This window comes from Lissotriton helveticus, chromosome 2_1, assembly GCF_964261635.1.
Source record: "Lissotriton helveticus chromosome 2_1, aLisHel1.1, whole genome shotgun sequence".
Lineage (NCBI taxonomy): Eukaryota > Metazoa > Chordata > Amphibia > Caudata > Salamandridae > Lissotriton > Lissotriton helveticus.
Genome location: NC_136059.1, coordinates 744,436,444 through 744,462,544, shown reverse-complemented (window position 1 = coordinate 744,462,544; position 26,101 = coordinate 744,436,444).

The window sequence follows — 26,101 nt, the reverse complement described above, 5'->3', positions numbered from 1 at the left end:
TAAATATTCCAATCTCAACCTTCAGGTTTCAATACTGCCAAAAATATATACAGGCTGGCATGTACGAGAAATTGGGAAAGGGGTACCTTAAAACAACATGGAACCTGCCCTATTCACATGCATGTGTCAGTAATAAAGGACAGAAAGTGTTTCTTAGTGGCAACAATTGTGCGATGTCACTAAGTGGCACACTTCTGTGTAACGGAATTAGTTTGCATGGAGCCTGTGAAGGGAATTCATACAACCTTTCATGTCACCAGCAAGGCGCACCTGCAACAGAAATAGAACCATTCTTTCAAAGACTCTATAATGGGAGTTACATTCTAATTGTAGACCGCAGATGTTGTAGTCTTATGCCCGGGACTCCTTATCTAGTAACTACTACTGCGAAGGTCAAGTGCTGTGGACGCTCATTGTTCCCCAGCTCCTTCCCAGACAGGGAGGCAAGGGCATGGCCCGATTTGAAAATTACTTCTATTCGAATAGATACTTTAAGCAGAATGAAAACAGTGCTTCTTCAGACGCCTACCAGGCTCTCGTCATCAAAAGAAACGTATGATCTACAAGTCGCAAGGACGACTGCAGAGATACATACATTATTATCAACTAATTCCCCCGTACATTTCGCGGAAATCCTGAATGAAATCTTAAATATTTCTGATACCAATGGGGTCTCAAAGGTATTTAAGACAGTATTTTCGATGGCATTAACACCATTCAAAGCCATACTGGGTATTTTTCCAGATTTCGTCCATTCGATTTTTGGCGGACTTCCCCTGATCTTGGGACTAATTGCAGGAATCCTATTCTTAGTCCTTATTTTTCGTTATGGCAACCCATGTCACAGACAAAACTCTTGCGACAAGGGAAGAAACAATCCTAGCCATTGGATACCGGGAGTGGATATCAAAAATCCTGGGACTCTCCCGGCTTAGAGACCTGAACATGACTTGGTTTCTATCATTTCGACCAATGTGGCAAAGATGTGTTTTACCTGTATTGAGGTGTCTGCTATGCGGAGAAGAATGCGTGTTAGACACCTGTCTGACGCTACAATCGGATGCGCCGATGGATGCAGAAACATTGTTGAGCCCGATCAAGGTTCATGCTTTGTGCTGCCCTCAAAGGCTACCAATCCTGATGACGGCATTCGTGGAAGCTTCACCACTACGATTGATGGGTAGTGAAGTTCAAGATGAAAGCAGCATCGAACAGGTACGACCTTCTGTCAGTAATGCAAATCAGAATGTCAATGGAGACAATCATGCACAAGAATGCATGATTACACCTATTTCCGAGTTAGTGGAACTTTCCCAGGAAGCTGTTGACAGTTTTTTCGAAAGCCTAAATGATATGATGTTCTCACCCGAACAGAAATAGAGACTTTTGAGCAAGCTCGCACACGGCGTTCCCTGAATTCGGCCTTCAACTTTAAATAATAAAGTCACATGAACTATTTTTCACTCCAGTTCACGGACAGCAACTCTTTCAGAAGCCCCAATTCATTTTTTCGGTTTTTCGGGACACTTATCTTCTGCTTAAAGTAAGAAACTATTCCTAAAGAACTAAGATTTCTATTTTTAGATACTTTATAGACTTTAGCTGCCCGCTGGTATGTTCACAAATATTTTATTCTGTGATGAAATGGTCTCGAAACTTTTTTCTGTATTTAAGAAACCATTTCATGTGTAATTCTCATATACCAAATAAGCAATAATGTATACAAATGCGTGTTTACTTTAGCATTATTCCATAGCTTGAGTGCATACAATATATATGTCTGCAAATTTTCCGTATATTTGAAGAATTTCAAAATGCATTTATGTATTTTGGGGTGGTAAGGTATACACACTACTCTATAGTATGTTGTACTATGTTATACTATGCCTAGATTAGTAAATATGTCCATAGTTAGCGTGGAGTGGGTGTCATGTATTCCTATAGGTTCTGAATCGATCCCCCTATTCCTGACCCTATTCTAGTTAAACAAACCAACAAGTTAACTAGCAGTCAGCCCATGAGGCAGAAAACCCCCATGATGCAGATACCGTTATCTGACGCAGTCACACTACGGCACAGGAACGTGTTATCTGATTAGGTCATAAAGCTTGCGATCTAATTAGACAAGCGATATTCCTCCAGCCCCTGATAAGGCATACGGAGTTCTCATAACAAATCAAACCTATGACAACCTGGGCAAAACCCTGCGGCCATTGTTTTGATTTCACAGAGAACTTCAGTAAAAGAATGTGCTAACGAGCAAGTCGTATGACATCCTTATTGACGTATCTATGTCCATCCTTACGTCAATCTCGGCACCTTAAAGGTATAAATATTACCGATCTTGCCCTATGCAAACACACGCGTGGTGACGAGACGGAGCAGCCATACTTGCCGAAGCCAAGAGCAGAGCAGACCCCGCTGGCAGCAGCCCCGCCTTCCTGACGCGCTGAGAGACGCGCTGCTTTCTCCTGCCGAGAATCCAGCACCGGCGTTTCTGGGTAGCCCTCGCAGGCAGCCTGGAATATCGAGACCAGAGAGAGAGATACCATTCCTCATTCATCCTAACTTCCAGGTACAGAACTGAATAACCCCTCACAGAGAATTCTTTAGTTATTCACTTGGCAAAAACAAACGTAACTTAAACTGTAACTTTCTATTCCCGCCCACGTATTAGACTTAGGTCAGGTACACGGGGTAGGCGTATCTAGAAACACCAGTTGAGTACGTTTAGTCAAATGTATATGTGTATGTAATATATTTTATTCATTTTAAAACATCTTATGGCTTAGAAACCATATCAATGTTTTTACAGTATTATTTTATACTATTGCTTTTAATGTATGCACTTTACTTAGCTATAAGTATTGCAATAATATCGATCCATTTCTCTTGTATGAGAAAAGAGACTGATCAATAAATAACACCTTTTTATTGAACACGCCCGTCTCTTCCTTTTCTCTACATTCTGATGAGACTAAGAATGCACGTACTGACTGAGTAAAATAAATTGCCTTTTGTTCACACGACTCTCGAGATTTACTCTTGGTTAGGGGAGAGCAAAGTTCTATGGTTGTCAGAAACTAAATCCCTTCTTGTCTAATCAGGGAAGTTAAGTCCTCCTTGAACATTCGAGAAAGTTTCTAGTGAACTCTGAGCTAAGCTGGCAAACCCAAAACTTTAAGTCTAGTATCGACAGTAGTAGACCTAGTTAACGTCTGGCCTAGGCCTTTACTGCTGTAGGTATTATTCCAATGCGCAGAGCCTATTGGGATGATAGGAACTACACTACAGTGCAGTCCTTTCACTCACCTACCCCTCCATAAATCTATTGTATACTGGCTTCCTAACACTTTTCCGTTCTCTGCATATTCCCTCGCCCCATTCTTCTCCATACAATAAAACAACAACTATGTGACATCATCTATCTTCGCAATACCCTCCTGCACACCAATACAAAACAACTTCCTAGCAGATATACTGCCACCCTCCTACACTATCCTCTACACACCCTCTCCGCCTCCCTGCCCAATCAGCGCTCTCCTCATTGAGGCAGAGAGTGGAGAGTTGTCATTGCACTCACAGCAGCTTTGTGAGAACTGCCTCAGTGCAGGGCGGTTTCCCATGGCAGTGGGAATCAGCAGAAAAATTGAGCTAGCAGGGAATGCAGGTGCTTGGGGAGGAAGTGCACCGCTTGGGTTCTCGTGCAACACTTGGGTGTGTGGGGATCAAAGAAAAGCAGGAGAAAACATTCAGTCATCATTGCACAGCTTTGGTTGGATATTTGGCAACTCCAGCATGGCAGGGCTATACATAGGAAGCAAGACCAACGAAGGGAAACCCACAACTGCTACTCAAAGAAGAGAATAACAAGATCGAGATTTTGAGAGTCATATATAGACACATATATATATACAAGCAGAATAATTCTTCTTCATTATTAAAATTTCGACGTCACCCTGTCTTCTCTAAGCCAAAAGCATTGAAAGCTGAAGAGCTGCACATGAGATAGCTGTGGTGCTGCCAGTCTCTACAGTTTAATGGGATGGATGGACGATTCTTTGTGATAGAAAGGCAGAAGGGCTCTTTAAAACGTCGTATGATTTCTTTCATATAACATCCCTGATAACTGTAAGTGCTTCACAATGGCACCAATCATGTGTTGCCAGGACAAGTAATGTGCAGGGCTTTGTTGTCCGGGAGCATAGTTCAACATTATGTAAAATAACTGCATACGCTTTTAAGTGTGAGACATAATGGAAATGTTTCTAGTATTTATGAACCAGAATTTTCAATTCTATTAAACGACAGAGGTAAGAATTATTTCTTCTCATTCCTGCTATTTATTTAACTGTAGCCAACAGCAGGCAGTAAGTGTGCTAACATAGATAAAGAACTGTTGTGCCTATAGTTCTTAGAAGAAAAAGTACAACTCCCACTATAAAAATCCATAAGACAATAGCAATCTAGTAAAATACATACACATTTGTGACCACGGTAGAACTACTTTTCTTTGCTGTGAGACATGTACAATAGGTAATGTAACCCATTTATTGCTGTTTTTTATCTGTAACTAAATAAGTCATTAGCTGTCTTGCTTTCAAAACATCAATAAAATCAACAGGTGTGAAAGAGTCAGTAAAACATATGCATGAAGCTATATTGTCAGAATCATTAACCATTTTACCAATACCAGGTTTCGATAATCCTCGTCCTGTTCACAAATACTAGAAATTCTTTTGATTTTATGGCAGGACTGGAGGCTTCAGATTATGCCAGTTTAGAACTGTTCAATAATAATTGAAAACGGATGACTTGCTGGCGTAAAGTAGAATTGCTTTAAATTAGATTCTGAAGACCAATCTACCGTATGCAAAATATCCTGTAAACTTGCCTCCAGTGAGAATGATTTTGAAGCCATGGCGCCTCGAACCGAATGTACCCCAATACATGCTCCCCAAAGTATTTTACCCAATCCAAAGCACTTATCTGGCCAATGTGAGTGTGGTCACTGGATTAAAGAGTCGAACTAAAGAAACAAGAAGCTGGTCAACATAGAACATCTGAGATCTCTTTTGGCAGCTTCCTGCATATATAAACTAGCTACAACACAGAGCTGAGGTTCTTCAGGAAAATCTGAATATGAACATTTTCTTAAATCTTTTTTCGCTCTCCTGGACATCATACCATCATTTCCCTGCAGTGTTATATACTCACATACTAGGTCTAATAATTTAATGTCTTCAGCTCTGAAATTTTAAAACAATATTTACAGCGACAAAAAAATGAATATTTGAATTCAGGAGGAGTCACTGAGCAGTTTAGAGACTACTGGATGCCTGCTACCAGAGCATGGCATGGAGCACGACGGCGATTGCATAATCGGAATCCTCCAGGCCTGCCATAAAATTCTAAACCAAGGACCATGTGAAATCTCACGATAGATTGAAAGGCCTTCCCAGACATAGGTGATTCAAGAAACTACATAAAGACCAAATGAGCTACACATTTGTGCCTGTAGTCTTAATATGAAGACCACAGCCACAACTTTGACTTCAGGAAGGACCATTGCCAACTTCGAATATGGTTTTGACCTGCAGGGTACTTATCTCACCTTCTGCTGAGCTGATCTGACTCCTCCTTTGCACAACTTTGACTTCAGGAAGGACCATTGGCAACTTCGAATATGGTTTTGACCTGCAGGGTACTTATCTCACCTTCTGCTGAGCTGATCTGAATCCTCCTTTACTTTAAAGACCTTTGCTCCTGAAACCCATCTTCAGATAATCAACCGAGAGAAACCAAGTACGTAAGTTCAGTGGTCTTTTATCATGCTGAGTTATTGTAATTGTGATATGCATGTAATTATTTCTCCACTATAACTAAAAATATGTGGATGAGCATCACGTCTATGTAGCCAGTGTCTCCTAAACAATTGCCCTCTCCGAAGTCATGAAGTGCATCCCAAATTCACTTGCTGTATTTCACGAAGGCAACCCTCAGTCAATGGGTCGAATCTATACATATGGCCTCATATTCCTCTTGCAAAATGATGTAGTCTGAAATATCTGAAACAGTCTCTTGCTATCGATTACGTGCTACTTGATATAGAACTATATGCGACAATAATGTATATATGTTTGTATAGGGTTAATTTAGCCAAGAAGCACTGTGTGTATCATTATTCTTTAACAAGTAGCCTAAACGTTTTTAATTGGACTGAGAAGTGATCTAAACTCAATTCGAATCGAGCCCGGACCAGAGAAAGACATTCCTACAATAATTAAACGTGACTGCATGCAATTTTTTTTATCCCACATAGCTTCTAAAAGAACAGCTTTTGTGAAATAGTAATCTTAAATCACGTACAGGTTGTCATCATGTCTATCTAGATGTACTTCATTAATTAATTCGGTAAGTCAAGGCTTGTGGTAACAGGCTTATTACACCACAACATGGGTCGACTTTGGTTACTTATTGACAAGCTGGACCAATCCCCCAACACTAACTACCTAATCACGAACCACACTCTCTGTGCCAGTCGACTATCTACTATTTACTGAATGAACCCTCAAAGAAATTATCTAATGTTATTATGTGGCCTGGCCATGGCTGTGCTCAGGCATCAATAACTCGAATATGGTACAGATTGTGGTATATCTTAAGAAGAGTGAAGTCTCCCATTGCCTGAGTGTTACTTCAAAAGTAAAACATTACCAAATGATATGCTATGTTATTTTATGTTATGGCATGTCATTGTCTGGTAGGTTATATAGATTTGAAAGTGCACTCTCCTCAGGAGGGTATCCTGGCGCAGAGCAGAAGTGAATCCAGCCAATCTTAGGGCCTAATGTTCCCAAAGCAAACTACATTAAACTCTTTGCGACACACTTATTTGAGGAAAAGCGAGCTCAAAGTACATCCAAGCTCATATTGCAATTAATAAAACAGTGTATGAGAAACTGTATAATCATTTTATAATCCCCATCTAAATAATTACTATTAGCAAGAGTATTAGAGATTATCATTCATTTTGCCACGTATTATTTTATTGAGAAGACACTGGATCTGAGTTGGGCTGCAGGGGAAACTGGCAAAGAGTAAAGTGGGCACTTGTCCATGAACTATGGACCTGTCCCATCAAAGCCGCTAGTGCTATCCTCTTTTGCTATCGTCTTGTGCGTATTGGTATTGAAGTAAGTGAGCTGTTTAGGCCCACCGGGTCACTAATGACCACCTCTCAGCCTTCCATACCAAATGAAAAGTCAGTCAGACAGTAGAGAATACAACCCAATAGCTGTTTATTAATATACACTCAGAGCAGAGCCAAGTCTGCCCAGTCATTAGGACTGCAGAGAGGACTGAAATCGACAAGCTTAAAGATACATTGTGTACATTTCGTAACAGGGCTGCTAAAACACGTCTACAGTGGAATTTTCCAGGCAGGTGCAGCTAAACAGTGAAATGCAGAAAAAACGGTTTCAGTGCTTCTATCTTACACTAAGTACCACAATCCCAAAGTCGTTCCATCCACAGCCTGCGACCAGACAAAGGGCAGAAGGCCTTCATCTAGTGAGAAAGCTATGTGCTAATATGAACGGTATGCCCATTACTACAACAGGATACAGAGGAAGAATCAAAACTTACAGAAGGGCCTTTTTCAGAACTGTACTGGATCAGTTTTGAACAGCCTAAAATGGCGCCCACATAGAAAATGGCTCAGCGAATGCTAACTTATATAGAGCACTGCGTAAGCATAAACTGTTTCTATTCTACAGTACGAAAGCAAGAAGGTTACATACTGTGATCAGGAAGAAAGTCACAGTCGGATCCTCTGGCATCTACTAGGTTATAGAATTAGAGAAGTTGAAGCAAAATTGTAAACTTTGGCTGAGGACCAAGCAGTCACAAAAGTTGTTCAATCCTTTTTGACTTTGGCGAGGGCCATCAAGACCATCCAATGACCTCTGATTGAGAAGGGGCATTAGTCCCATGGTGCACGCCTCTCTGCAGTGTTGGAGTGTGTGGATTGAAGACTGCATAGTTTGCAAGGCAGTTAGCACACGTTGGGACTATCATCCACCCCGCTGTGGCTCAAAGGATGGGGAGGGTCTTAAACTGGTACAAGGGAAGATGTTCACATGCCATCCATGATAAGCAAGATTATTTGTTGGGAAACGATGCCAAAGAATATAAAGGCCACGTTCTACTGTCCAAGGCATAATTCTTAAGCGGGATATTAGTTGGCATTGTGCTTTATGTCTCATGTTTGTATTCCTTTTATTTGATTCTCTCCTCCTAGTTTCATGGTCCCTTACAGGAGCTCCAAGCCCCATGAAACCTCATTTATCCGTTTGTCATGTCATTCCTCAGGCCTTTGCCCATATTATCTTTCCTATGCCAAAATCTTCCACGGGGGTACTGCCACACAAAATTGGGCTCATGGAGCATTTCCAAAGCTGCTCCAAAGACACAGCTTTGTGGCTCCACGCAAGCCTTCTATTATAACAGCGGCAATCTCTTAGCATCCTCTTTGCGTGTGCTGCACTTAACATCATCCTTGGGGTGGCCAACAAATTCTACTATCACCATAATACACTTCTGGGACACACTCTCAAGCATGCAAATGACGTTTTCCTAGTCAGAAGAAGTCATAATTTGGAGTTGGAGGGGTTTAGCATCTATGTATTTATTTGTTTTGAAACAATGACTCGGTAGCCACTTGATGGAGTTGCCTTCCTTGGTGTGTTTCCTGCATTTCTGATGTGTGTCTCATACTGCTCCGTGTCTGCTCTTATGCCCGGGGATGTTCCTGCTCTGTCACATAATTGGGCACATGTTTTTGTCACATGCACAAATTCAAATAGCACAGTCTTCTGAATACTATTCTAATGTGTGAAAGGTAAATTAGTATTTACGTATATTCGTTGAGTACTGACCCATAAAATTGTATTTTAAAAATAATTTCATATATTTTTAGCACCTTTCAAACAATACATCATGCTGGCAAATCCGTTTTGGAAGTGAATCTGATCGATTCATTTGTAGCGATTACTTGTTCCTTTTTGTCACCATCACTTATTTCAAGCAGGTTGTTTTGATAAATAGTGTCTTGATAATATCTACATGAATCCCCTTTTCACTGTTGCATTAAGGTCCCTTAAAAATATTATCAAGTAATGAAAATGAGTTTTCCAGCAGCATCAAATTAAAGGTATTAATCACTATTTCCATCTCATCCTGGCACCTGTTTAAGATTTCAAGCCTTGGCGTCAATTAAAATGATTGTTAGCTGTATTTTTAGGGATACAATTATCCAAAAGGAAATTGAATTATCATTACTGTTTTACATAGACCATAAAAAGGTTGTTAATTTTTAATGACTTTCTCTGGCTTTATTGAACTGGGTTGAATTCAAATTGGCACTGGAAATACATTAGTGACTATGAAGCAATACTTATAAGTATTGCCTGAAGGGTGTTAAAGAAAGCATTTAGTGATGTCAAGGATACCCGTGCTGTAGCTGATGAGGAGTTATACGTACAATACTCACCAACAGAGGCATTTGATATAAATCTATAGTGACTAAGATTCTGCAATGAGTTTCAACCACGTCATGAGAACATATATGTGATCCTGGTGATGGTGATGTGTAAGTGCAAAAGGGGAATCAACAACAGAAATTGACAAAACAGTGCACAAAAAATACCTATATCCATATATCTTAACCATTCGGTCATACTCAGGATTTCCTGGTGTACGGCATCACATGCAAACTGGTTACAACCAATGTCAGGACTGTCAGCCTTAGTGTGGTCTTCACCCAAACCTTTAGACAACTTACCACAATTTCTGTGCGGAAATTCATTTTTGTTGGCCTTAGGACTCTGTGCACTTTACCACAGCTACCAGTGCTAAACTGGTTGTGCTCGGTCCCCTAAACTTGGTTTGATTGGCTAACACCTGATTAGCCTATTTAAATTACGTATACGTCCCTTGTTGAGTGTATTTCATATACCCAGGGCCTTTCAATTAAATGCTAACTATGGACCTGCAGCACTATGTGTACCACCCAGTTAAGTAGCACCTTAAAACATGTACATAGCATAGGCCTGCTACTGCAGTCTGAATGCAGTTTTAAACTGGCATGTCAACTTGGCATTTAAACCCCTTTCCGAGCCTTAAACTCCCCTTTTATTACATAACAGTCACCCCTAAGTAAGGCCATGTGTAGTGTAGGGGTCAGAATTCTCTGTAATTGAAAGGTTGGAAATGTATTTTTGTGTTTTACATGTACTAGTAGTGAAAAACTCCTAAATTTGCTTTTCTGTACTGTGAGCTCTAATCTTGGTCTTGGTGTTAAAGTTGTCCGGATGGCCAAAATCCAAAACTGGGACTTAAAAAAATGTTGTCCCAAAATTTCTATGACAACTAGGATGAGACTGGGTCCAACCTGCTCGCCTATCTGCCCAAGGTGCATTGCCCGGCAAATTCACAGCTTCTCCCTCTACATTTGTCTCTGCAGGAGCAGGTCCTTTTCAGAAGTCCTTCACCAAAAGGGAATCTGACCTTGTGGGACTGTATTTGGCTGAAGCATTCTACCTCATCTCGCTGGAGATTTTTGACTTCCATTTCGATGACTAAGTCCAAATGTAGAAATCTTCACCACAGACTGCAAATCCAAATTCCAAAGCTTTATTCGACATTCGTCATAAAAGCAGTTCCTCCCTAATACTATACAAATAAATACTATATCTAAAAATACTCATAATAAAATACATATTAAACAATTGACAGTCGAATACAATGCACAATTAAAACATTTACTTGATTCATAAATTTGATAAAAACAATTCTATCCTAAAAACCGTATTTTTAATCAGGTACAATATCTAATAAAGTGCGAGTGCGGATCACCCAAGCCCAACCAAGAAATTTAGCTACGGCAGTTGCAAAGAGCAGCGAACAATCTGTTTCTAATATTCTCAGTGCAGTGGCCTGGCTAACAAGTGCCCAGATTTAAACAAACTGGTCTTAGCCATTTGCGCCTTGGACTAGCATATAGTGGGCAGCAAAACAACAAGTGGGAGATATGCTCTATTTGGTCTTTACAATGATAACAGTTCTCATCCCGCGGTGGAAACCAATGCTTTTTAAAAGCATTTGCTGGGAGTGTTCCGACTCTGAATTGGAAGTATAACTTCCTGTCACGCGGCCTTTCAATTATATCCCAATAAGCTTCGCAGGATGGAACCATTTTAATATCCAAAAAGCGGCCAGATAGATTAGCTCTTGACCCAGCACAATAGATTGAAAAATACACCATCTCCCAATATATTTCTTTCAGTTTTGCTTTAGTTGGAAACTTTGTCACATCCATATTACCCCAAAGATGGTCCAGTTTTAACTTTGCCAGTAGACCCCTCAGATCTTTCAGCCAAACTATGCAATGAAATTGGTCAAACTTGACAACATCTAACAATGCCGATGCATAGTGGGCTAGTTCCGGCGTCACCATCAGGCGCCTCCAATACAACAATGGGCGCAATCGTGCTATGTCCTCAATGCTTCTCAGACCAAGGTCCAGTTTCAATGGGATTGTGGGTGTACTTTGCGGGACCGCTACCAGCCGACACAAGAACCCATTTTCCGCTAAACCCAGGTCTGCTAGATTTGAGAAACCCCAAAGTTCTGAGCCATACATACAAGCACTCAGGACTTTCATTTTGTAGATTTTGAGGGCACAATTTATTGGCTTTGTCAGCGAGGCTCTATGTTTAAGTGCAACTGCTCCTGCAAGCTGGCTAAACTTTAGGACTGCCATGTTAATGTGAGACTTCCATTTCATATTATCCTGTATCATTATTCCTAAATAGGAAAAAGCATCAGCTTTCTCTAGAGGAGTGCCCTTATAAGTAATTGCACCTTTAAATGTGGACTGGCGGTTCAAACACATAAACTTTGTCTTAGTAGTGTTCAGCTCAAGGCCCCGACTATCACAAAAATCGCCAAATGCATTTACAGCCTTTTGGAGACCGCTTGGAGTGCGTGACAATATAAGCGTATCATCCGCAAACATGAGGACGGGGACATATGAGCCTGCAATTATGGGGGCATCACTTGGAGATTTGTTCAGATAATCCACAATACTGTTAATATAAATGGAAAATAGTGTTGGGGCCAGGACACACCCTTGCCGCACTCCCCGCTCTATTGGGAATGGCTCCGTCACTTCTCCCTGCGCCCCCCACCTAATTTTAGCATAGTTATTTTCATGCAGACGCACAAGGAGAGTGAGAAGTTCTGGGCTTATTCCTGCTTCGGCCAAAGTCCTCCACAGCTTTTGCCTAGGCACTAGATCAAATGCGGCTCTTAGGTCCACAAAGACGGCATAGAGGGTACCCTTATTTAATGTTACATTTCTCCAGTAAATGGCCATGAAATAGAAGACCTGATCTATAGAACTAGTCAAGGGGCAAAAACCCGCTTGGTAGGGCGACAAGATGTTATTATACTCTATCCAAGTTTGCAGCTTGTTCTGCACTAATCGGCCCATCAGTTTCTGAGCTGTATCTATGAGACTGATGGGTCGATAGTTGTTGGGCAGGGATTTGTCACCTTTTTTGAATACGGGGATAATTTCCGCACCCTTCCAGGATAAAGGCACTTCCCCTCCATTGGCCACTGCATTGGCTAACCATGAGAAATACGTGCACCATGACTTCCGATCGCTTAGGAAGACGTCTGCTGGTATACCGTCCATGCCCGGGGCTCTTCCCCTCGTTACACACTCCAAAGCGATACCAACATCCTTTTCATTGAACACTTCGTGATTATAGTACACAGTTGGAAGTGTAAAGTCAATGACTTGCATTAGGCTAAGGGCGTATTGAGGTTTAAAGAACTCGGTCCACTTGTTTTTAGGGACATGGTTTTGTGGTTGGGCGGCTATACCTCCCCTATCCCATTTTACAGTTGACCAGAATAATCTTTGGCTGCGCAGGCATGCTTGAGTTCACACCAGTGCTCCTCGTCCCATCTTTTCTTAGCTTGTTTTTGTGTTAATCTATATATGTCCCTAGCCTTCCTAACTGCAACAGTATTTCCCCTTCTTAGTTCAATACTCAAGCTTTGGCGCGCCAATCTGCAGCTTTTGTCACACCAACCCAGTCTGGGGAGATGTTTTTTACCCTTACTAAGGTTAACTGTTTTTATGAAAAAGGCCTGTAATCTGTGGAAGAATTTAGTGTGGGCCGCCATCATGTGATCTTGGAAGTTTACCTTCCCAACATGGGGTTTTATCTCATTTATTTCATCAATCACTGCTCTCTTCAGGTCAACTATTTTCTCTACATCTTCTACAAGCCTATTCCATTTCAGGTGGCGCTGATTGTTTGTGCAGACTATGTCCTGGGTGACTCTTTGCACAAAGGCACTATGCCCCACAACCCCTTGATATGGATGGAAAGTCATACACAAAGGATTGTGGTCACTTTCTATTCTTGTTTCCACAACCATATCTATCAGTTTGCTCCAGTCCCTCACATCTACCAAGAAATAGTCAATTCTGCTGGTTGCCCGGCCGTTGTTAAACGTACTGGACCCGTTGCGGTCAGAGGGCGTGCGCCCATTGGCCGCTCTTAGGCCTCTTGCCAGGCAAAGACTTTTCATTTGGATGGCCACTGCACTCCATCTCTTAATGGCAGGCACCTCAAGCTGGGGTATTCCCCATTTATTATCCTCCTCCTCTGACATAGTCCTATCCTCCTCACCCAAGGGTTCAAAGGTAGAATTTATGTCCCCCCCTACCATGATATGTTGTTCCAGGGGTAGAAGCTCCAGCTCCTGTTCTAGGACAGATACTACTTCTGAGGTTTTTCCGGCCCCCACCCCCCTAGCATATATGTTGAAAAGTGAAATTTCTTGGCCATTGCCCCATCGCACTCTAAGTGCTAAGATATCATTAGTTGGCAGTGATCTTTGTATTATTGTACAATCCAGTGACTGACGTATCCATATCAACAGCCCTCCCGAGGGACGGCCTTTTCGTTTTTTTGTTGCTGGAATATGAAAGTTCACATACCCCTGGCGAAAAACCGGGCCTAAAGTCCAGGTTTCTTGCAATAAAATGATATCATAATTATCAATAAAATGACACCATTCGGGAGTTACCATTTTAGACGCTATGCCTGCAACATTCCATGACATAAGGGTCAGGATAGGATTGCCCGTTTTAATCCCTACTTGACCTAACCTTGTACCACTACATACCGGCTAAGCGGTCAAAGTGGTTACAACCTCTGAGACCGCTGCGGGGGCATTCAGTTGGTCATATGAGTCCTGCTCCGACAACCTACCGGTGCTCCTTACAATTTCGGGATTGATGCTTCTATTGTGCACAGTGTTTTCCCTTCCCCTTGCGTTAGAATCTTTTGATTCGCTATAATTTCCTGCCTGCTGGATAGCTTGTGCGCACACCATATTGGCAGTAATTAGGTTTGTGCTCCTCCCCTGAGTGTTCCCTTGCACATATTTAAACTCTTCCAGTCAATCGCACTCATTTAAATTAGAAAGGGCAGAACAACTATTTTCAATGCTCAAGCCTTGGTCAAGATTTGGGACACCCCATCCTCTTCTACTTCCCACAACTGACCACTTGGTACTAAGAATATTCGGATTTGCTACAAGACCTCTTCTGCTATAAAAGAAGTCCAGTGTGAGTGGAATTATTTCTGCTGTTCTACGTTGGGTGGAAATAGGTTAAGTAAGACTCAGGCAGTACCTCAGGTCCCTTAAAGTTTAGTACCACACAGTCCCCCGCAAATCTTTTAGTGTTGCTCCCTATCCACTTCCCTCTTCTTGCTGTTAACAAATCCTGTGCCAGTTTTTGTTTGCCCCATGAAGAAATATGCATGTTATTGCTCAACCAGAGCAATGCTTTATTTTGTAGTGATTGGGGAGATTCTACCTGGCCTGATTTCAAGAGTGGAACGTTAGCTAGGACCAGGATCATAGGGGAGGCTTCTACGATTAGCTCCACCGGTCCAGCATCTAAGCCGGGTTCCTCGAACGTCACTGGTCTTGCTATGGGACCATCGTCTAATAAGGTGTGTGTACCTAGTCCTAGCTTTGGTATTGAGGAATGGGTTGGGGCTACTTGTTCTTTCCCCTTTCCTAGTTGAGTCTCCATATTTTCTTTTTCCTCTAATGTGCTTATAACCTGGTTAGGTATGGCCTCCACATTATTGTTGGTATTTTTCAAAAGACCCTCAAGTTTATTAACTTTTTCAGTGAGGTGGTCAATCTTAGATAACAGGGGTTTGATGATCCTACTTAACTTCGAGTCCAACATACCCATAGGTTTTTTAATATTGGCATCATCCCACAACATGTTACCATCATCTTTTCTCCCTGGCTCTTCTATGGTGCTTTTACTAGGAGGGGTGGCAGGTCTTTTTCTACTAGAGCGGTGCCCGCCTCGCTTAGGTTGGTATTTGTTGGCCCCTTTGGCTACTCTCGGCGCTGGAACAGGCGCCGGAGGGGGAGATTTATCCTCAACTAGCTCTATTTCTTTTTGTAGGTCAACCAAATCATCTTCCACTATTATGTCTAAGTTTGAGTTAGTGGAAGCATTCAACATAGGGCTGTCAGTGCTAAGTTGGGAGAATGCTACAGTTTCGTTAACATCATCCAACTCCAGAAGATTCACCGTTGGGGTCTCCAATGGAGTAACTATTGGCGTTGGACTAAGACCCAGCGAAGACCTACGTTCATTATTTATTTTGGCCACCACCTGAACTAGATAATTGTCCAGCGTGTTGCAGGGAGTAACAGATTGTTTTTGTTTCGACATTGCTAGATGATCAATACAGTTGGGGTATACTAATGGTGGTAATGCCTTGCTTCTGATGACAATACACTTACACTTTCCTACTAGCAAGCAATAACAAAGACTAGATAGAGTCAGCGAAGTGTGTGTACCTCACAGTGCAAATTAGACAGGGGTCCTGGTCCAGTCCGGTCTACTCAGGCCTCTGAGGGCCACAGAGGGCCCGCCCTTTGCCTGGGCTTAGCCCGGCACGTCCCGCGCGCGTCCCGCGCGGCGGCAGTCTGAGCCGGATATAGGGAGTGTGTGATCGCCTGGGGGCGTGGCCGACAGGGGGCGCGGACCAGGTGGCTGTGGTCGAGCAGGGACTCCTGGGAGAGTGAGTCCCCTGCTGCGCAACGCTCCACCCTGCAGCAAAGCCGGTTGACCTCCCCAGCAGCACAGAGCTCACACCCAGCGCCTCCTCCTACAGCGCGATGCGTCGAGCAGCACCGGAGCAGGCACGAGAGGGCACAGTTCAAGTCCCAGGGTCCAAGGTCAGTTCCTCCGCACAGGGCTTGTTCCTCTATTCGTTGTCAGCAGAAAGGATTCAATACAAGGCCATTTAATGAAGATAATCCATCCTCGGGCATCTCCTGCAGCCTGGCCCAGCAGAACTTTACCTTCTCTGACACTTTTTCTCAGAATTTCTTCTAAGTCTGAAGGCAAGTGCTGACTGGACCCAATTAACTTCTTGTATCCGAGCCATGTTCCATCATAGTTGGCCATATTTTTACATCTTTTTATATATAGCCATGGCAGCAACTGTAATATATATATATATATATATATGTATATCATGAGCGCCGTCACAGTCCATACACGAACTCACGAGAACGGACCCAGGTTTTCGTTTATTTTCTTCCCCACACCACCGCTTTGACGTGTTTTAGCCTCCCATGAGGCCTTGATCACATGAACGCACTGAGAAAGTGCAACAGTATTTAAAAGTGGCAGTGCTCAGTAATTGCCTACCTTCACATGCAGCATAATGATAGACATAGACAAGTTAATACAATTCCATTTAAACGAGTTGAAAAGCAATCATGACAAGCCTAAGCATGGTTCCTATTACCATCAGCCACGCCCACTGGGGCAGGGCCCTGGAACATAAATTGTGCAATGAATCACGTCGAACTGGAAGCAGCTTTTAGCCATTGAGGAAGGGAACCGGAGTTCCCGGAATGCGTCTGGCTGTTCTTAATTTTGAAGCTTTGATCACGCTGCAGTATGCTGGCAAGTTCGGTCTTAATAAAACATTGGAAATATTCATCTGCCTGAGGCTTCCTTTCACCAGGGATACCTGTTTGATGTGGATGTTAGCAGCTACAGTCCAGCCGCGAAGGGAAGCCCGCTGCTGGTAAGTGGACCTGTGCTTATGCCAAGCTGGTGTCAGCACACATGGGAGGCAGTGTTCCTGGACTGAACTGTAAAGCGGGGCATAATGTTTTACGTGACAGCGCTTCAGCCCACTGGCGTTTCAAGATTTATTTCATTTTCTTGCCCAGTTTTGACGGACTCACTGTAGGCGAATCTCTGTTGCACTACAGGTACCAGAAGGCTGTGTCAGCCACGCCCACTGGGCAGGGCCCTGGAACATAAATTGTGCAACGAATCACGTCGAACTGGAAGCAGCTTTTAGCCATTGAGGAAGTGAACTGGAGTTCCCGAAACGCGTCTTGCTGTTCCTAATTTTGAAGCTTTGATCACGCTGCAGTGTGCTGGCAAGTTCGGTCTTAATAAAACATTGGAAATATTCATCTGCCTGAGGCTTCCTTTTACCAGGGCTACCTGTTTGATGTGGAGATATATATATATATATATATATATATATATATATTCACTGAAAAAACCATAGGTTATAGACCATATATAGTTAGGAATTTGCATTTACAAAACCTTGAAAATTCACTGAAAAAACCATAGGTTAGAGACCATATATAGTTAGCTGGACATATTATTGACATAAAACCAATGAAATTCCATATATAGTTAGTTGCACTAACTATATATCGCGCACCCGCAATCCACTGCTGATGATGTCACATATTACATCATTCATGACATGGTCAGTGACATCACTGATGACATCACTGATGACATCTCAAATGACATCACTGATGACATCTCAAATGACATCACTGATGACATCATCTAGTGTCTGTGTGTTTTTGTAAAGTTTAAATATGTTTTACATATTGAAGAATGAGTGGATGTATGGAAGACTGAGTGTGTGTGTGGCTGGCTGGGAGGTGTGTGACTCTGTGCATATCAATGTGTACTTGTATCAGTGATTGTATAAGAGAGTAAGTATGTGTTAGTATATGTGTGAAAAGTATGGTGTTCTGTGTTTAACTGTATAGATGAGGAAATCGAAGTGTGATTGATTCTTCACAGGACTGACTAGTTGTATGAGTGCATATGATAGTGTTGTAATAATGAGTGACTGTATGTATGAGTGATTGTATGGGTGAATGAGTGAATGTGTGTGTAGACGTAGGAATCAGTGAGTGCGTATGTAGTAACTGGTATTGGTGTGTCATGATGTCATCAGTGATGTCATTTGAGATGTCATCAGTGATGTCATTTGAGATGTCATCAGTGATGTCATCAGTGATGTCACTGAAGTATGGTGTTCTGTGTTTAACTGTATAGATGAGGAAATGGAAGTGTGATTGATTCTTTACAGGACTGAGTAGGTGTGTGAGTAACTCCATGGATGAGTGGCAGTGTGTGAGTCTCTGCATAGGTGTATGAGTGCATATGATAGTGTTGTAATAATGAGTGACTGTATGTATGAGTGATTGTATGGGTGAATGAGTGAATGTGTGTGTAGACGTATCAGTGAGTGCGTATGTAGTAACTGGTATTGGTGTGTCATGATGTCATCAGTGAGGTCATTTGAGATGTCATCAGTGATGTCATCAGTGATGTCATTTGAGATGTCATCAGTGATGTCATCAGTGATGTCACTGACCATGTCATGAATGATGTAATATGTGACATCATCAGCAGTGGATTGCGGGTGCGCGATATATAGTTAGTGCAACTAACTATATATGGAATTTCATTGGTTTTATGTCAATAAAATGTCCAGCTAACTATATATGGTCTCTAGCCTATGGTTTTTTCAGTGAATTTTCAAGGTTTTGTAAATGCAAATTCCTAACTATATATGGTCTATAACCTATGGTTTTTTCAGTGAATTTCATTGGTTTTTTAAAAGCTAATATCTATAGCTGTAAAATATATTCTTTATTACGTGACGTATCACGTAGCCACGTGAGACGCCTCATGACGCGTCGCATAACCGTGACGTATCGGCTCTGCAGCGCAAACAAAACCCGTAACGTAAGCGTGCCGGAGCACGCTTACAGATATATATATTTTTTTTAACCTTAATTAGACAAAATCCACACGTGCACATATCTTGAGGCCTTGCAAAGGCACATCAAACAAACAGTCCGTACAATTTTGCCAAGTTTGCTGGAAATCTATTCCCTTAATTTTTTTTTTACTGTTTCTCTTGGTTTTCCCCTTGTTACGCTTACAGGGACGCTACCCGGTACGCGAACCGGACGCTCCAAAAACACAAGATGGCGGACTCCCGTTACGCTGCCGGTTAGCTGCCCGGTTCGCGTACCGGGAAGCGCCTCTACCGCGAAAAATCGCGGGGGACTTTAATATCCCCCTCATCAATCCTAGGGGGTCAGGAGGGGTTTACCTTGCCCCCTTTCCTTCATTTCCCCCTTCTTTTTTCACCACATCTTGTCTCTCGAACCTACCGAGAGACAAGATGGCGGCCGCTCCGGACTGTTTACAATGTTGACAGCTACGCTGCCGGTTAGCTGCCCGGTTAGCTGCCCGGTGAGCTGCCCGGTTAGCTGCCCGGTGAGCTGCCCGGTTCGCGTACCGGGACGCGCCTCTACGGCGTAAAATCGCAAAAAAAAATTATTTTTTATTTTTTGCACCGCGGGGCACTTTAATATCCCCCTCATCAATCCTAGGGGGTCAGGAGTGGTCTACCTTGCCCCCTGTCCTTCATTTCCCCCTTCGTTTTTCACCACATCTTGTCTCTCGATCGTACCGAGAGACAAGATGGCGGCCACTCGGGACTGTTTAGAATGTTGACAGACACCGGAGAGCCAATCAGCTTCGCTTCGCGAAGTTCCGTTACGCGTCAGGTACGCGAACCGGGGCGCTAACCGGAGCGCTGTCACAGATATATATATTTTTTTAAACGTTAATTTCTCAAAATCCACTGGAGCACATATATTGAGACATAGCAAAGGCACGTCGGGCAAACCATATCTACAATTTTGCCAAGTTTCATGTAAATCTATTCAGCCGTTCGAGCTAAAAGTGAGTCCAACCGCCCTATGGAAAAATGAATGGGAAAAACGCGTTTTGGGACCCCCCTTTTTTCTCGGCCCCCCCTTGACGAAACCCCCCCAAATTTTCAGGGGCTGCTCAGAAACAAAATGTGCCATTTTCCTGAAAATGTCAGCCAATTCCGTCCACAAACGCCAAAGTTATTAGACATAGAATTTTCAGAAATCCCATAGAGAAAAAATCCTAACTATATATACCCACTGGCTATCGCCAGTAGGTAATATACATATATAAACATATATAATCTGCATATCTATATAAATATAAATGCATGCATACATATACATATATGCATACATATGCATGTTATTTACATGAAAGTTTTAAAAACACTAATAAAAGCAAAGCTAAAAAGCCACCCTTATTACAAACAGAATGGCTTTACCTTAAACGAGGGCGAGATCTATTGCATTTTCAATGCTTGTTTACTTTGGTTCTATCAAGAAGGCATTCAGATGTGTCACACATTTGCCATAAATTCTGAATATTAGCACTCTAGTTGCTCATTAGATCACTGTAGTAAAGCTAGTGCTCACCAGGGAAGTCTGCTGCTAATCATGGTTTGCAGCCATTTTCCTGCATTTTTTATCCCGCAGACTTTCAGTCCGCATACCATTATCCCGCAAGGTCAGTGACCTCGCATACCATTATCCCGCATTTTTTCAAAACGCATGTGCATTTATCGCGCATGCCTTTACAAAGAATTACGTTTTAAAGGCATGTATGGTAAATGCATTTGCGTTGTGAAAACCACGATGACGAGAGAGGTAAGTGGGTTTGTGTTAATTTTTTCGTGGGTTAGTGATTGTGTAGTGTAGTGTAGTGTTGTGTAGTGTAGTGTTGTGTTAGTGTAGTGTAGAGTTGTGGTGGTTGTTTAGTGTAGGGTCATGCTGGGGGTAGTGTTTTAGGGTTTAGGGTTGTGTTGTAGTGTTTGCGTAGTGTAGGGTCATGCTGGGGGTAGTGTTTTAGGGTTTAGGGTAGTGTTGTAGTGTTTGCGTAGTGTAGGGTCATGCTGGGGGTAGTGTTTTAGGGTTTAGGGTTGTGTTGTAGTGTTTGCGTAGTGTAGGGTCATGCTGGGGCTAGTGTTTTAGGGTTTAGGGTAGTGTTGTAGTGTTTGCGTAGTGTAGGGTCATGCTGGGCGTAGTGTTTTAGGGTTTTGGGTAGTGTTGTAGTGTTTGCGTAGTGTAGGGTCATGCTGGGGTGTAGTGTTTTAGGGTTTAGGGTAGTGTTGTAGTGTTTGCGTAGTGTAGGGTCATGCTGGGGGTAGTGTTTTAGGGTTTTGGGTAGTGTTGTAGTGTTTGCGTAGTGTAGGGTCATGCTGGGGGTAGTGTTTTAGGGTTTTGGGTAGTGTTGTAGTGTTTGCGTAGTGTAGGGTCATGCTGGGGTGTAGTGTTTTAGGGTTTTGGGTAGTGTTGTAGTGTTTGCGTAGTGTAGGGTCATGCTGGGGTGTAGTGTTTTAGGGTTTTGGGTAGTGTTGTAGTGTTTGCGTAGTGTAGGGTCATGCTGGGGGTAGTGTTTTAGGGTTTTGGGTAGTGTTGTAGTGTTTGCGTAGTGTAGGGTCGTTCTGGGGGGTAGTGTTTTGGGGTTTTGGGTAGTGTTGTAGTGTTTGCGTAGTGTAGGGTCATGCTGGGGGTAGTGTTTTAGGGTTTTGGGTATTGTTGTAGTGTTTGCGTAGTGTAGGGTCATGCTGGGGGTAGTGTTTTAGGGTTTAGGGTAGTGTTGTAGTGTTTGCGTAGTGTAGGGTCATGCTGGGGGTAGTGTTGTAGGGTTTAGGGTAGTGTTGTAGTGTTTGCGTAGTGTAGGGTCATGCTGGGTGTAGTGTTTTAGGGTTTAGGGTAGTGTTGTAGTGTTTGCGTAGTGTAGGGTCATGCTGGGGGTAGTGTTTTAGGGTTTAGGGTAGTGTTGTAGTGTTTGCGTAGTGTAGGGTCATGCTGGGGTGTAGTGTTTTAGGGTTTTGGGTAGTGTTGTAGTGTTTGCGTAGTGTAGGGTCATGCTGGGGGTAGTGTTTTAGGGTTTAGGGTAGTGTTGTAGTGTTTGCGTAGTGTAGGGTCATGCTGGGGTGTAGTGTTTTAGGGTTTAGGGTAGTGTTGTAGTGTTTGCGTAGTGTAGGGTCATGCTGGGGGTAGTGTTTTAGGGTTTAGGGTTGTGTTGTAGTGTTTGCGTAGTGTAGGGTCATGCTGGGGGTAGTGTTTTAGGGTTTAGGGTTGTGTTGTAGTGTTTGTGTAGTGTTGGGTCATGCTGGGGGTAGTGTTTTAGGGTTTAGGGTAGTGTTGTAGTGTTTGCGTAGTGTAGGGTCATGCTGGGGTGTAGTGTTTTAGGGTTTTGGGTAGTGTTGTAGTGTTTGTGTAGTGTAGGGTCATGCTGGGGGTAGTGTTTTAGGGTTTAGGGTAGTGTTGTAGTGTTTGTGTAGTGTAGGGTCATGCTGGGGGTAGTGTTTTAGGGTTTAGGGTAGTGTTGTACTGTTTGTGTAGTGTAGGGTCATGCTGGGGGTAGTGTTTTAGGGTTTAGGGTAGTTTAGTTGTTTAGTGTATGCTAAAGGCATATCCGTTCTAAACGTTTTCGTTATTTTAATTTGCGGCCTAATAGTACATGCGGGATTTTTTTTGCGGACTGATGGTATGCGGGATTTCGTCATATATTCGCTAATCATACTTTCTATGGCAAAATGAACCCCCTCATTTTGTTCCTTTTTAAATTAAATGTTTTAAGAGTTACCACTTTATTCCAATCAAGATGGCTTCAGGTGTGCCATACCTTTGTGATAAGTAGGACTGTTAGCACTCTAGTTGTTCTTTAGAACACTCTGGGACATTCTGTCATTGGGCTATAGTTGGGCTACATCTGGCTGATATTTGGGCTACATTTGTTTTTTTTTGTCTCTGGTGGCCATCTTTGGGCTACATTGGGCTACATTGGGCTACATTTGGGCTCCAACATATATATAGCCCAATGTAGCCCAATATATATTTTTCAAAGTAAATTTTCGTAAAAACCACTGGAGCCTATATCTTGAGACATAGCAAAGGCACATCGGGCTACCAGTCCCTACAATTTTGCCAAGTTTGGTGTAAATCCATTCAGCCGTTCAGGCTAAAAGTGAGGCCAACCGCCCTATGGAAAATTGCATGGGAAAAACACGTTTTGGGACCCCCCTTTTTTCTCGGCCCCCCCTTGACGAAACCCCCCCCAATTTTCAGGGGCTGCTCAGAAACAAAATGTTCCATTTTCCTGAAAATTTCAGCCGATTCTGTCCTCAAACGCCAAAGTTATTCGACATAGAATTTTAAAAAATCCCATAGGAAAAAAATCCTAACTATATATACCTACTGGCTATCGCCAGTAGGTAATATATATATATATATATATATATATATATATATATATATATATATATATATATATATATATATATATATATATATATATATATATATATATATATATATATATCTAAAGAAGAAAGTCCTATGATGTTGCAACGTGATACAACATGCAAAAAGCTGCCGTCCTTCCCTGGACTATATATAAATAATGGGCACCCATATCCCAAACGGAAAAGCCGGCATTGTGTGCAACTGGAAGTGTTAGGACAAAGGCTAAAAGTGCGCATGCATGTTTGTAAGTCGGTGTCCATCAATAAAGTTGTCCGCACCAGTTGTTGCCAAGGTGACAAAGCATGTGTTGGGACTCGATAGCGCTATGTGTGTCCTGGATCAGGGTCCTATGTGAAATTGCAAGTGCTAATAAATCATGACATCCGTTGCAATGTGCATAAGGCGGCCACTAGTATAAATATACTGACTAGGGCATCGGGATGTGTGTGTTTCATCCATCGGCAACAGTCTGTATGTGCCGGTAAAGTTTGACATCAGTTGAAGGGCAGTTGGTGTAACCCCCAGTGAGTGCCAAGATATGACATGATAGAGCTAATATTAAATACACGTTGGATGCACGATTCTAACGAGTTGGTTGCACGACTCCAAGCCAAAAGAAAATTGAGATATACATCAACCTTATGTCTTTAGATCTTTGGTGGCTCTAAAAAGAGCTGGTGTGTTTATTGACAGAGTTTTGGTACCTACAAGTAAGTTCTGAAGCAGAGTCTGAAGTTTATGAGGAAGCCTCTGTTTTCTTCATTTGTAAAATGTACACCATCTCTCCTATAGATGCCATCCATATTGAAACACAGATTGTTGTGGTAAGTGGACCCCATTCTATAATCTCGGAGAAAAGCAGAAACAGATTTATTCACATGTTTCCTAGCTTTCCCAATCTGTGGACAAAATTGATTGGACCAGTTCAATTTCTGCCTTTGGCATATGTTAGAATAGACAAACGCAGTTTGGAGGAAAAGTGACATAAATTCTCCAAAGGTGTCCTTCATAAACATTTCCAGACCTACCCCAGTCAAAATGCCTAGGTCATTGCCACCACGGTGCATAATTGTGAGGTCAGGGTGTTGGAGATGCAAAAAGGATATAAACAATGGCATCAATTGGTGCCACTTTAACCCTCTCTATCCAATCCATTTAATGTTTACATTTGGCAAACCTAGGTGTTTACGAATGCCTTTGTTTTCTGCATACCTTTAGCTCCAGAAAATGTAGCGGTGTCCCACAATCCACACTCTAAGCATCTTGAAGGGAGGTCTGGATGTACTCAGATGGTCGCTGTAAATGAAATGGCAATTTGAAAAGTATGATTTTTCTAAAATGGTGAATAAGATGCAGTTTTGAAAAAAGAAAATAAATGATTGGTTGTTTGACAACATTCTTCACTGAAAACTAGGGTGCATGCTTCAGTTTTTTAAAAGCATGATTCTTGTTGGTTAACAAAAACTGATTGAAAGGAACATTACATAAGATAAGCTGATATGTTGAAAAATCAAGCACACTTGCTGTTTTGATTAGCAACAGTGTGTGGTGAACTTGTGACCTGTGTGCTCAGTTAAGTGTTCCATGAACTGTTTCTATGGTAAGAGGCAGAAGGCAGATTGGGGGTAGAGTTCAAATTTATGTCAATTGGAAAGGGTGAAATGTGTAACCAATAGAATGTGTGTTTGCTTTTGAATTAATGTGGGAAGCAATGTGATTTGATGTTTAGATGTATATGTGTTGAATATAAAAGGGAAACTTTGCCATTCTTTTGTTTTGGTGAGAGGTGTACAGAACAGAGATTCTGTATAAGAAAATCTGGTGTGTGACTGACATACTTCCTAATCTACAAAACAATTTGAAAGGTGATTTATTACTTTGTGAGGGGATGTATGTGGTGCATTTTGATTTTAATCAGACTAAAGTGCAGGGAATACTTTTTTTTCTCTAGAATCTCATTGTGAGTGTGTGTGCATTTAGAAACCAATCTTAGATAAGCATTTGTGTATTTCATGTGTTTGCAGACAGATAACTGTGCTGTTCTCATGTTTTGGTAGAATTAGAAACCAGTCATTGTTTATATATATGCAAAATGAGTCAAGTTTCTACACTAAAATGCAGTACTCCTTCTAGACTTTGAAATGTGTTTTGGTAAAATGCAAGGGATAGTGTTGTTTGTCTAAAATCACACAGTGAGTCTTGTGGGGAAACACATCGCGGCAGCGGCGGATTTGGTGCAACAGCAGGGGCAGACTTGTGAAGACTTCAAGCCCCAGTATCCAGCGGGGGCAGAGAACGTGACCGGCAGTCCCTCCCTTCGCCACTGGGTACTAGAGGACCACGCATTTCCCGCTTTGCGGGAAACGCATCGCGGCAGCAGCAGACTTGGTGCAACTGCGGGGGCAGACTTGTAAAGACTTGAAGCCCCAGTATCCAGCGGGGGCAGAGAACATGACCGGCAGTCCCTCCC